Genomic DNA, 14,876 nt, shown 5'->3' with positions numbered 1-14,876 from the left:
AATAAAAACTATAAAAATCTACTCAATCACAATTAGTTCTATAAAAATAGTTCATTTAGTTCTTTTCACAAAAAAAGCTGGTCAACATTTGTACGCATTGGTCTAACGTGTGGATGCGGCATAGAGTTCCCGTCATGGACGACCCTTAAAATGAACTAATCTCTCTAACTATTTCACCTTTACTCACTCTGTGGTGTATGATTCAGTTTTAGGTTATGTCGCTGTCCACCAAACGACCAAACAAACATGCAGTCAACTGATAATGATTCATTAGAAGAAATGTACAAACCTCTTCGATTTTTAAGACATACCAGGGATTCTTGATACTGTAATGTAGTCACAATGGAACTGAATAATCAGGTATGGTTGTGATAAGACTTCAGATTCATGTATTTTCTCAGATTTTAAACATTTCTTACTAATGCGCAATACATATATATATGGTACCGTAGTCTGTTTATCTCACTTGGGTTTTACATAAGGTACGAATATTCATTACAAATTAAATGCCATAATTAAGAAACAGTCAATGTAATGAGAATCAATGAGGTACATGCTCTGGATAAGTAGGTACCATATATATGTTTACATTCCTTATTAATATCTTAATCACTTTTATGTTACTAAATAGAACGACTAGCAGTCAAATTGGAACAGGAAAATAGCTTTTTTTCATTGACAGAGGAGAAAACTGTTCATTGACATGGAAAAATAAACGTTTATTTTTTCATTGATAAGGGAAAAAGTTTTTTAACTCATTAATGAGGAATATTTTACATATTTGACTGTTAGTCGTTCTATTTACTAACAGCCCCTTGTGTGTTGGGGCAGTTTTGAAGGGGCAAAAAGAAAAACCCAAGAGACCAGAGATGGGTGAAACTCCAGGCACAAATGTGGGTCAAGAGGCTGAGTCGAGGTTTGCCGGCGACGGGCGCCCTAGGGGCAGTTTGGCGCCCCTCTCTCAGCGGAAGGACCTACAAAAAGGCCAGGAGTGGAACTTACATAGGTCACTAGTTGTGGGTGGAGAGACCAAACCTCACCACTGCTCAAAGAAGGGCGGCCATTTAGGCAAAACTTCTTGGGAGAGGTGAGGCCTTTGACAAAAAAATAAAAAACCCAAGAGATGAATGGAACTCTAGACACAAATGTGGGTCAAGAGGCTGAGTCAGGGGTGGCCGGGTGCCCTAGAGGCAACTTGGCCGCCTCTTCCTCAGCGGAAGGACCTACAAAGAAGGCCAGGAGTGGAAATCACGTAGGTCATGAGGACTAATCAGTCTGAAGAGACTGCCAAGCATATCACACTGGATTGTGACAAGGATTGCAACCAGGTGAAGAATGGAATGTTTGTATAGGGAAAACTCCTGGTTCTTGTAAAGGACATAGGTATTGGTTTGTCTAACACACTACTTGGAAACACAATAAGCTTCGTTTGACATGTGGGGCTCTTTGAACCTTTGGATACTTGAATCTGTCACTTCAAAAACAATAAACAATAGTGCCGGCTTAAAATAAATTTAAATTTAAAAATAAATTTTAACCGTATTTTGTGCGACTGGGCCAAAGTTTTTATTTATAGATTGCTCACTATATCAACAAAATAACAGGAAAACACTTGAACTGGGGAAAATTGCTGTTCAATTTTTGGCATTGTCAGGGAAAAAGTTTTTATCTTTCACATTATTGTAAGGAAATATTTTACCGTAAGTTACCCCCCATCATCACAGATATCGGGAGCATTAAATTATTATTTTCTATGTTTCACAGGTCTGATATTCAATTCTGCCAACTGCAGGTCTGACATGAATTCTTGGTCCTTCGGTTTATATTTTTGACTAAGTGTAGTGTGCAGTGTGTGACAGACTTTCCTGCAGCAGAATTACTGTAATTCGGTAAGTTTAAGACCTGTGTTACACTGGGTCACAATGTCATTTAATATTTTAATAATAATATATAAATCGCAAAATTTCCAATTTCTATAGTGAATTTCACGTTATAATTGACCGAGCGAAGTGAGGTCTAAGATTCAAGTTGACGGTTTGGCATTTCTCCTAATGTTTAAATGATTATATGTTGCGCATTTACGGCGAAACGCGGTAATAGATGTTCATGCAATTTGACAGGTATGTTCCTTTTTTAATTGCGTGTTGACGTACAAGGTTTTTGGAAATTTTGCATTTCAAGGATATATAAAAGGAAGAAGGAGCCTCCTTCATACACCAATATTAGAGTAAAAATCAGACTATAGAATTATTCATCATAAATCAGCTGACAAGTGATTACACAGATGTGTGGAGAAGCCAGTCTATTGCTGTATTTCCATAAGGTCTATAGTTTCAATCAGGTACTTGAGGATGAGAATACTGCGTGAGGTCTACTGTTCACAGAACTACTAGTTTATGTTTTTTTTTTTTACAATAAAGCATAGATTGGGAGAGAAAATCTAAGAATACCTTGTACTGTTTCTCTCCCAAATTTGGTAACATCAAAAAGTCCAAAAGAGGTTATGTCTTATAGATTACCACAAAATTTTCTGTCCAAAAATATTTATAGAAACCATTCTTTTGAATTTAGATCTTGCAAATACCAAAATAATTTACAACACTCAGTTATTTTTACTTTCCTTGCCCTATTACCATAGGTAAGGAAGCTATTGCTTTCCGAAAAAAATAAGGTACCCAAATTTCTATGTGTTTCAAGGTCCCCTGAGTCCAAAAAAGTGGTTTTTGGGTATTGGTCTGTGTGTGTGTGTGTGTGTGGTGTGTGTGTGTGGTGTGTGTATGTGCGTCTGTGTACACAATATCTCACACGATATCACACACTATGAAGAGATAGCAGACTTTGTGTGTCTCCAGCGTTATTATCCTGTCACCAGCTGGCTCAGATCTTTGAATAGTAGACATGAGATGCGCGTGAATGCTAGCGTCAGGTGATCAATTTTCATAACGGCAAGGAAAGTTGTGTGTGTGCACCACACCAGATTTTTATAATAAAAAGCTTGGCATCAGCTGATTAAAAGTGAATTCTGAAAAATTGCTCATGACTTCAGATACAATTTAAACAAAAAATTTCAAGTGGAAAAGATTGAGCATGAAAATCTCTACAATCAATGTTCAGTAACATTTTCACCTGAAATTGAAAAAAAGCTCGAAATTCGAGAAAATGTGATTATTCAATTGCATACTGTTGGCAACTGTTGATTCTATTAAATCATTCACTAGGAAGAGATAGCAGACTTCGTGTGTCTCCAGCGTTATTATCCTGTCACTAGCTGGCTCAGATCTTTGAATAGTAGACATGAGATGCACGTGAATGCTAGCGTCAGGTGATCAATTTTCATAATGGCAAGGAAAGTTGTGTGTGTGCACCACACCAGATTTTTTGTTAAAAATAATCAATGTCTTGAATTAATCAATACTAGCAGGTAACTCATGCTCTGCAAAGTTCCAATTAAAAAAATTGACCTACTGGAATCGTAAATATATTAAAAAAGGCCTATAACCATCCTTGGTAAATTGAGAATTTATTTATTTAAATTAAGAATATCTAGTTAATCAGTCTAGTGGTTCAGACGTGATGATGTGTCATTTATGAATTTCCTATCCCATACGTGTATAAACCTTTTCTCTCCTTTATTATATTATAGATAACGTGGACCACACTTACACTGGTTAGTCAAGACAAGACAAGACATGATCAAACACGTTCAATCAGAATACTTCACATATTTGAGTGTCTAGAAGACATGTCTAATTGCAATGACAAATCAGTGTGAGTTGCATCATAAACAAGAATGTGACTAAACATGTCTGATCATGTCTTGTTTTGTCTCGACTAACTGATATGCACCTAGCCTTATATTGTAGGCACAAAACCATTGTTCTGTACCAAGAAAAAATGTGGAATCAACAAAATCTGTGATCTGAATTTGTGAATCAACAAATCTGTAAATTTTCATTTTAGTTATCAAATAGTTGATTTTTGCCAATTTCTGTTTTCTATTGCAGACATTCTTCATGTTAGCTGTGGCTCTACATCATTTCCAATCCACGGTCATCCTTCAAGACAGTCACATGTAAGCCACTGTGCCATCCTGTTTGTGTTACTAAAGCCTGTGAACAATTACTGAGGTAAAACCTCTAGTGACAGAAGACTGTTTGTTTTACTAAAGCCAGTGAATTACCAATGTAGAACCTTGAAGGTCTTGTAGCTGAAGATTCTTTGTTTTACTAAAGCCAGTGAATTACCAATGTAGAACCTTGAAGGTCTTGTAGCTGAAGATTCTTTGTTCTACTAAAACCAGTGAGTTACCATGGAAAACTTAATTGAGTACTTAGTTTCTGAAAACTCAAAATTTGCACAAATCAAGATGAGCAGACCCAATGTCAGTCATGGAACTATCATGAACACTCTGTTAGATGCCCCAGTCAATCTGTGGTCTAATAGGAGAGATCACTTGAATTTTCTGATCCTCGACCCTTGCATTGCTAGTGATTCTGGTCTGAAAGAAGTTACACAATCGATCTCAAAAGCATACAGAAAAAATCGGGAGAGTTCAGGAGGACCATTGGATTGTACTCCAATTTTGGAATCACCAACATCTTCTGAAAGTATCGCACACCATGATGAAGAAACAAAGGTTGGCATAAGTCAGAATTCAGCCAAAGAACATGTTAATTCTAATATGATATCACAACCATCAACAAGTGCATATCATAAAAATCAAGAGATTTCTGGAAGACCATTGGATTGTACTCCAATTTTAGAATCACCAACATCTTCTGGAATTATCACACACCATGATCAAGAACCAATGGTTGGCACTAGTCAGAATTCTGCCAAAGGACTTGTTTATCCTACTTTGTCATCATCACATGCATATTCCACCAACGAAAACTATTCTGGAGGACCATTATTAGATTGTCCAGCATCACAACCATCAACATCTTCTGAAATTTCTAGACATCATCAAATGACTGCTGTGGCAGATGATGTGAGTATTGACATGGAGGCTGATATCAGAGATATAATGTTGGAGTACCTGAAACTCGGTCTAGTTAAGAAACGCCACCTTAGACTGTCTCACAATACATTCTATGAAGGATTGAAGTATTTGGGAAAGGCGCTGAAAGACAGTAATGTTACAGAATTGAATCTATGTCATAACCATATCAACTGTGATGTGGCAATTGCTATTGCTTTGAACCTGTGTGGGACCAAGATTACATCACTGGATCTTAGTAGGAATAAGATTAAGGAGACTGGAATGAATTATTTGGTGAGTATTCTGAATAATTCTGCATTGACATCCTTGGGTATTGATTGTGGCTTCATAGATGCTGTTGTATCTTACAAGAGGAATGGTGCACAGCTGAAGGTACCAGTACTCGATTTGCACTTTTTTTCCGATGATTATCGGTGTGAAACATTTGACAATATCTGCAAAAATATAATCAGTTATGAACTACCCATTAAGTGCCTGAATGTCAGTCGCATTTCCATCCCTTTTAAGCTGTTACAATCATTGAGTTCTTTGCTGACCAGTTGTCCAATTACACACTTCGATCTCAGTGATTCTCTGTTTGATTTTCAAGGTAAAAATTTGTTTGTGCCAATTTTAAAATCAAGTCAAATCACACACTTGAATTTAAGTGGGAATTATCTGGGTTTTGAAGCTATACATTTTCTAGCAGAAGCATTGAAAGATGGGCCTTGTCATCTAACTGAGCTGGATGTATCCCATGGTGTTTTGAACTGTGTACGTCTACAAGAGTTGGCTCCATCATTGAAAGGTTCAAGTGTAACTACATTAAAATTGGCCAATAATGAACTAGGTAACAATAGTATAAGTGATTTGGTGACTGTATTGAAAGATACCAAAATTTCATGCATTGACCTCAGTTTTAATGATATCCGTTGTAGGAGTTTCAAAGAGTTTTCAAATACTGTGAAACACACAAATCTAACCTCTCTTGAACTCTGTGGAATAGAAATCTGTAATGAATGTATAGAGTGCTTGGGAAATGTTGTGGAAGATAACCCACAGTTGATCTCACTCAATCTCAGCTCTAACCCTATCGACCTGAAAAGCATGCAGATGTTGACATCACATCTAGTTAATAGTAACATAACCTCTCTAAAAATGGGGGGACTTTCTAAAAATAATAAGGACTATAATGCTGCTTTGAGTTGTCTGTTGAAAAGTTTGAAAAACACCAAAGTCACTGATATTGATCTGGGGGGGAATGGCCTAGACTTTGATCAGTTCAAAGAGCTTGGAGACTGTTTAGCTGAGCCAAAGTCAAACATAACCTCACTTGATTTGAGTGTAAAATCAGGGTATAATGGTAGGGAAGGTAAGAAATTGAATGCAACTCCTTGCATCATGAGATACCTGGCTGATGTTCTCAAGAATTCCAAAGTCACACATTTGAATTTGGCAGGGAATAAGATAAAATGCAACAGCTTGAAAAATCTTGTGTTGAATTTGCCGGGGACAAAACTGACATCACTTGACATAAGTTGCAATCAGGGCTTATGTTGTAGTGCATTCTATTTAGCACATGTTTTAAAAAATACAAGAATTACATGTCTCAATCTTGGTGATAATGATGAATATAAATCATGCATTGATGACTTCTATAGATGTTTCAGAGGCACTTCATTCACTGTAGATTCAGATGATGCACTTTCCTCCATCAGTTTCTACTTCTTGTCGAAAGTGTTGAAGGATACGGGCATCACTAGCATTGAACTGAGCTCCACAGAAGCTGATTACGCTGTTTTAAAATATCTCTCCCAAGGATTGTTGGGATCAAAAGTGGAAATGCTCAAGATTAGATATGTTGATCTGCAATCAACAGGTGTTCAAGTTTTGGGTAGAAATCTGCCACATACCCAGATCTCCAGATTGTGTTTGACCAATGCCAGGATAACTAATGAATGTTTCAAGAACCTTCTCGAATCCCTGCCAGGGTCACTGGTGACACATCTTGATGTCTCCCACAACCTCATTGATAGAAACTGTGTCGATTTTGTTGCGACTTGTCTAGAACGTACAAGGATTGAAGAACTCTATTTGATGGGGGGCATGTTTGAGCTAACAACTGCAAAACAATTGTGCGAGAGTGTGAGAGATTGTGAAAGAAATGAAACTCTAGTAGTGATTGGTATCAGGAATGAGAAATTGATTTCCTGTACTAATTTATTCATGTATCCCCCTTTTATTGAGGTTGTTGCAACCCTGGATGGATGTGGGGTGGTGGCAAACATGCTATGCAATGCTTATAAAAACAAAGAGATTTCAAAAGTCATCCATTCTATGACCTATGCCTATTTAGAATATGTGTTTGATAATATTGACATAAATGAGCTTCAGTTGCATAGGTGTCATTTTCATAGAGTTGAAGAGGACTATGGAACAAGTAACCTTGCCTTATTGGAAGTTAACAATGTCAATTACTTTGATGACACCGTTATTCTGAAATTTCTAATGAATGGATGTTTTTCTAGAGCCCTGAAAATTATTAAAAGTGATTACTCCAATGAGCTAATAATTGATGATTCCGAATTTGAAAGGAAGTTGAAAAGCATTAAATTTGATGATGATTATGATGAAAATTTACAAGATTTAAAAATAAAGCATTTCTATGGAGGATTAGAGCCAGTCCCTACAATAAACAATCTAGGGTACTTGGATCTAAGCAGTAACAACATTAGAGGGAAAATATTTAGGAACCTTGTCAGTTTTTTGGTTGGTAGTAAAATTATCTCCTTGAACCTCAGTAACAACAAGCTGAAAGCAGGTGAAGCTGAACTGTTGGCCTGTATACTCCCCAAAACAAACCTAACCTACATAGATTTGCAGGGAAATGATATAAAATATGAAGGCTTCACATATCTCATGGATGTTGTTGAAAAGACCAATATCTGCTGGCTTTCATTGGACGATAATGGGATAGAACTGGATTCTGGGAAACTAGAACTGTCTCCTTACATTGTGCCACGTGTTGACACTCCAATCGCATTTCAAATGCGATATTTGTTTCTAAAGTTGGTAGGCCTATCCCTGAAAGGAGAATTTGAGTTCAAGGCTGCTAAGGACCTTGATGACATTAGTAGCTATGCTAAATTTTTGAAGCATGTTACGCTAGTGCCAAATTCAAATATACACATTTACGATATCATGTACATGCAGAGGAAAGTGCATGATATTCAAGCAATTAAAAAAGTTGATATATTGTAGAAAACATTGCGCATTTGTTTTACAGTTTTGTTGAAACAAGTCAACAAGATCTGGTGAATGTTTTTGGTGAAGATTGTTTTTTGGATCTGGTTAGAGTGTTTGAGGAGCTGGGAATGCACAAATATGTAGTTGGTTTACTCCTGATGAGGAAATTGTATTATGTGGATGATGAGCAGAATATATTGCACCCCATTATTTACAAAATGCTTCCCAAGTATGGGTTGCCAACGTTTATTGAGTATCTAGAGCCAGATAGAAAAAGAAAGATGATTGATTTCTTCCAGACGCATCTAGATATTGATGGGGCTCAGGATATTATTGATGATTTATTGTCAGAACATGATACATAATTGGTTTTCTATCAACAGAGCACGATACATGATTGATTTTATATAGACAGGGTCGATTCTCTATCATCATCTGTTTGTTTTCATTAAGCTTCTTTTACACCACAGTTATTAACAAAATGTTAATAACTTGATCCTTAATATGGGGAAACCGAGCTTCGCTCGTTATTTATACTTTCCTTGCCCTGTTACCATAGGTAAGGAAAGTATTGATTTCCGAAAGAAATTGAGGTACCCAAATTTCTAAATTTTTATACATTTCAAGGTCCCCTGAGTCCAAAAAAGTGGTTTTTGGTATTGGTCTGTATGTGTGTGTGTGTGTGTGTGTGTGTGTGTGTGTGTATGAGTGTATGTGCGTCTGTGTACACGATATCTCATCTCCCAATCAACGGAATGACTTGAAATTTGGAACTAAAGGTCCTTACAATTTAAGGATCCGAAACAAACAATTTCGATCAAATGCAATTCAAGATGGCGGCTAAAATGGTGAAAATGTTCTGACTCTCTCACTCACTTTTTTACCATCCACAGCTGTTTCAGCCAAGGATGAATTATCATTTTAATGTTGTTCAGCGTGTTTTCCCGAGGATGAGACATAGTTCAAACGAATTTTTTATATCATAAACCTATTATGTTCCAAATTTCATGAAAATTGTTAGAGCCGTTTTTGAGATCCGTTGAACATAAATAAGCAGATATGAAAATACAAATATACAGAAATTGCTCGCTTAATATAATAGGATAGATTCTATTAGATTGAACGGAACTTGAAAAACACATATGTTCATCATGTGTATAATAAATTATGTTCAATCTAATTGAATCTATAAGAATTAAGCTGTCAACATGTTGTTAATAACTTTGGTGTAACTGCAGCTTAAAGCTTATAATGTAACCATAGCCATAACTTATCCTATATTTAAATTTAAAAAATATATCTATTAGTTCCATATATCCTTATCTAAAGAAAGTTTTTAGATAAAGTATATATTTCAAAATAATTAAAAATTTGTAAAGTATGTGGTGTAAAAAACACATTGCTATTGATATATAAGGGTGTTAACAAAATATTTTAAGTTGATTAAATTATTTTTTGCTAATAGCTATATTTATAATTATCTCTTGACACTTAGGGAGTATTTATTTATTTTTCTATTAATTATTGAAAAAGTTAAGGACTTATGTCTTGTAAGTGCGAACTCACAGGTGTGGGGGTTTTATATGGTAACTAGCCATCAGGCTCGCTTTGCTCGCCATATCCGTCTAGCCAGGGGGTGGATAGACTGGATCGTCCAAAAATGAGATCAGCGGGCTCGCTTCACTCGCCTGCATTTTTCATCTCAGCATGCTTCATTCCATCAGAAGGTCAAAGTACTTCCTCGCTCGATTCAATCACCAAATAATTTCAATTATTTAGTGCAGGGTGGAAATCTTCCTTAGGATATTATGAGAATTATTGTACTCTTGTCTAGTCTTCAAAATTTTCCCACCTCAGCTAAACCTGTGTACTGAATTTTTGAATCACATCCCTTCTTAAACCATATCCACACTGAACAAATGTTCTACAAACATGTTTGCTGAAAAAGTTTGGGCAAATTTTATTATGTTTGACAAACAATGTTTGCCTGTGGCCAGTGTGGACATGTCACCAAACAAAATATTTGTAAGTGGGAAGAACAGGTTTTATGTTTTACAGCTGCCAACACTGAAAATGTTTGGAAAATAGTAATTTTTTGTTTGACAAACAATGATTGTCCAAACTTTTTAAAATGTTTCTCCCTGAGCTCCCCAACAAACATGTTTGCCAAACATGTATGTTGAACATTTGTTCAGTGTGCACACGGCTTTAAAACTAATCTCCATTCATTCGTATTCCCCTAAATAGTAGGTAGTAATAAATTATAAGAATTATTTAATTTTCCAGCTTTAATAGATTGGTAATGATTTAGCCTGTATTCACAGATTATAAAGACTGGAAATTGATGGTGAAAATTGACATTAATAATTGATGGTGAAAATTGACATTAATTGAAGGTCTGACATTGGAGTGATTCGGTGTTAAACTAGAGAAATAAATACAAAACAACTCTTTTTCTGCTTTAATCTATAACTGTCCGGTTGCAAAAACGCCTGTTAAATTTAATCATGGTTAAATGACATGAGAAACAATCACTTCTTCAAAAAGATGGCATCTGATTAGTCCTCCTTGCATTTAATCACGATTACAATTTAACAGGCTTTTGTGCAACAGGGTATCAAATTTGCAAAATTCACAGATTTCAAGATTTACCTACTCCCTTCCATGCCCGACCGTCAAATTTGTCCTAGTTTCCCCAGCTATGTCTCACTCAACCTTTTGTAATCTGTGGGATGACCTGTTGACAATGGAGTATTGTTATAATATTATGTTGTTCATTTCATGATCAAATTATAGATTTTAAATAATTTTTTATCATTAAATGTTGTACATTTATTACAATATAAATTCCATTGTAATTTATATGTTATTTGCCTTTCATATTTTTAGTTTCTATTTTATAAATTTCCAATTTAGTCTTAGTTTTCAAATTTAGTATTCCAAGTATGAATTTAGTTGTTTCTCTGTTCCACAACCTTGTGTAAGATCTATTTTTAGTGTTTAATTATTAATAATAAATGTATTAGGAGCAACAAAATATAGATGTAACAATCAATTTGTAATTATTAAACCATGTGATTTTCTATTACCTAAACATGAGGGTTTTGAATAGGCCGACTTTATTTTAATCTAAGATATAGCTACGCCATTCAAAACCCTTGCATTGTACAGTACCGGTACGTGTATAATACATTGCAATATTATGTGGATTTGATATTTCCAAAAATGTAAAATATAAATGGATTGTATGTTTTTTGGATATGTTACTTGAATTTTTCCCTTTATGCACATTTAGTTTATAACTTACATCTATAGTTTCGGTAATCTATCTACTAGTAGTTCTGTGAACAGTAGACCTCGCGCAGTTATAAACCGCAGCCTCCTCTTATACTGTCCACCAGAGTAAATCCTGTCTCTGAGATATAGGTATGAAAACGGCTAATGGCTGTTGGGGTTGGTGTATCAAAAATGCTAACATCAAAAGCTAATCTCCTTCAAGACATACTGGCAACAGGCCAGTCCGAGTTCAAAGCAGAGAAAGTTTGAGAGACAATATATGTTATTTTAGTTATTAATTGCATGTGTTATTGCACGCAATCAATAGTTCATTTAATAGTGCATAAAAATTGCATTCAATGAGGCATGCAATTAATAGTCCACACAGCAGCTGATTTTTCACCAATTTACATTGAGATATTGAATTGCATGCGTCATGGCATGCAATTTATAATCCACTCGACAGCTGATTTATGATGAATAATTCTATAGTATGATTTTTACTCTAATATTGGCTTATGAAAGAGGCTCCTTTTTCCTTTTATATTATCTTTGAAATGCAAAATTTCCAAAAACCTTGTATATACATTGACGCGTAATTTAAAAAGGAACATACCTGTCAAATTTCATGAAAATCTATTACTGCGTTTCGCCGTAAATGGGCAACATATAAACATTTAAACATAAAGAGAAATGCCAAACTGTCGACTTGAATCTTAGACCTCACTTCACTCGGTCAATAATAATAAATTTAATAAAGGAAAGAACTGGCTTATACACGTACAGGATAGGAAATTCACGAACGACGCATCATCATGTCTCAACTACTCAACTGAATAACTTGAAATGTTGCATAGAGATTCTTAATTTACCAAGGATAATTATAGGCCTATTTTGGATTCTTCAAGATTTCAGTTGGGCAAGGTTTTAATTGGACCCTTGTGGAGCACGGGTTACTTCAGAGTTGAGAATAGAGCAGTCAGGCATGCGCACTTGGCCTGTTTCATCTGTCACCCTGTACCGGAAAGCTAGGGATCAACTTGTCAGACCACATCTGTACTCACTGTGAGTACAGTGGACAATTTTGTCCATATATAGCATATAGTAACATAGACCACACTGTAGCAATGCTGTGCTAATCAAACACTCATTATAACGTGGATATCACTATAGAAATGTGATGCTAATGAAAACTGCCATTATAACGTGGACCTCATTATACTTACACTCCAATGTGACCAGTGCCCAATCAAGGCAAACGCTCGCCACACCACGAAACGGAGTGCTGCATTTGAAATGGGAAATTGGAAATGACGGTTGAAAATATTCACTAGAAGGAAGACAATAAAAACTATAAAAATCTACTCAATCACAATAATTATTAGTTCTATAGGAATATAATTACACAAAAATAAATTGATGGTCAACATTTGTACGCATTGGGCTAACGTGTGGATGCGGCTTAGAGTCACTGATCTGTAAACTAACTGTACTGTACCCTATACTGTTAGTATAGAGTTACTAACTATATACTGTATACTAACTATACTGTACTCTATACTGTTAGTATAGAGTTCACTGCTTAGAGTACCCGTCATGAAGGACCCTTAAAATGAACCAAATTCTCTAACTATTTCACCTTCACTCACTCTGTGGTGTATTCAGTTTTAGGTTATGTCGCTGTCCACCAAACAAACATGCAGTCAACTGACAATGATTCATAAGAAGAAATGTACAAGCCTCTTGATTTTCCTGTTTTTCTCAATTTTATGTCATACCAGGAATTCTTAATACTGTAATGTAGTCACAAAGGAACTGAATAATCAGGTATGGTTGTGATAAGACTTCAAATTTATGTATTTTCTCAGATTTTAATCATTTCTTACTAATGCGCAATACATACGGTACCATAGTCTGTTTAGCTCACTTGGGGTTTCACGTACGGTATATAAGTATATTCATTACAAATTAAACGCCATAATTAAAAAACAGTTAATTTTATGAGAATCAAATCAAATACTTTTATTGCTGTAACATTTTTTCAAAATGCATAACAAAGTCAAAACATATATAAAACAGATAAGTTAAAACAGTCATAAGTTCACAGATTATGTATCACATATTATCTAACAGTTCATTTTCATTGTATGGACATTTTTCAACAAGGAAAGTTTTTATTCTATTCTTAAAAAGTTTAGTCTCTAGACATTTAATGTTATCAGGTAAATTATTAAACAGTCTGATGCCATACTCAATAAAACCATTTATTGTGTATCAATAATTAGCCTACATTGATTCACTCTAAGAGCAGATGCATTCCTAGTAAAATGATTATGAACAGTATTATTCAAAGGAATAAATGCCTTGGCTATTCAGATCAAATGTAATAATTTGATCAATGAGGTAGATGCTCTGGATAAGTACCATATATGTTTACATTTTATAACTTATTATTCTAACATCACTTTTTTGTTATTAAATAGAACGACTAGGTTATTTTTCATTGACAGAGGGGAAAATGTTTCATTGACATGGAAAAATACTGCCTAGTTTTTTCATTGAGAGGGGAAAAAAAAGTTTTTTATCTCATTAATGAGGAAATATTTTACATATTTGACTGTTAGTCGTTGTATTTAATAAAAGCCCCTGTGGGCTGGAGGAGCTTTGAGTCGATCATCGTACTCAAGAATATGTTGAAAACCAGAATTCACCCACAGCATCCATGCTTGTCTTAAGAGGCGACTAAAAGGGACCTCAAGGCAACTCCAGAAGTTGCCTTGCCTTCAAAACCACGGGATCTGCCCCATCAGGGCAGTTTCGGAGGGGCAAAAAGAAAAACCAAAAGACCAGAGATGGGTGAAATTCCAGGCACAAATGTGGGTCAAGAGGCTGAGTCAAGTTTGCCGGCGCCGGGCGCCCTAGGGGCAGTTTGGCGCCCCCTCTTTCAGCGGAAGGGCCTACAAAAAGGCCAGGAGTGGAACTTACATAGGTCACTAGTTGTTGGTGGAGAGACCAAACCCCACCACTGCTCAAAGAAGGGCGGCCATTTAGGCAAAACTTCTTGGGAGAGGTGAGGCCTTTGACCCAAAAATAAAAAACCCAAGAGACCACAGATGAGTGAAACTCTAGACACAAATGTGGGTCCAGAGGCTGAGTCAGGGGTGGCTGGGTGCCCTAGAGGCAGCTTGGCCACCCCTGACTCAGCTGAGGGACCTACAAAGAAGGCCAGGAGTGGAACTCATGTAGGTCACGAGGACTAATCAGTCTGAAGAGACTGCCAAGCATATCACTCTGGATTGCAACCAGGTGATGAATGGAATGTTAGTATAGGGAAAAACTCCTGGTAAAGGACATAGGTTTTTTTTGTGTAGTT

At 35.9% G+C, this 14,876-nt stretch overlaps 1 protein-coding gene across 7 annotated transcripts in view; it reads left to right on the top strand.

The window, feature by feature from the left end:
* The first annotated feature begins 208 nt into the window (after positions 1-208).
* LOC111046006 overlaps positions 209-14,876 on the top strand; it is a 33,244-nt gene continuing 18,576 nt past the window's right edge. For 3 of the 7 annotated variants that reach the window (XM_039440608.1, XM_039440604.1, XM_039440605.1), the window contains exons 1-3: positions 209-360; positions 1,765-1,889; positions 13,169-13,330. The gene's annotated coding sequence lies outside the window, so the exon portion shown is untranslated. Of the gene's footprint in view, positions 361-1,764; positions 1,890-13,168; positions 13,448-14,876 lie in introns of all 7 variants that reach the window. The other 4 variants (XM_039440609.1, XM_039440607.1, XM_039440606.1 and 1 more) reach the window with 3 other exon arrangements.

Source organism: Nilaparvata lugens, chromosome 14 (assembly GCF_014356525.2).
Source record: "Nilaparvata lugens isolate BPH chromosome 14, ASM1435652v1, whole genome shotgun sequence".
Classification (NCBI taxonomy): Eukaryota; Metazoa; Arthropoda; class Insecta; order Hemiptera; family Delphacidae; genus Nilaparvata; species Nilaparvata lugens.
This window is presented reverse-complemented; position numbering and strand designations above follow the sequence as displayed.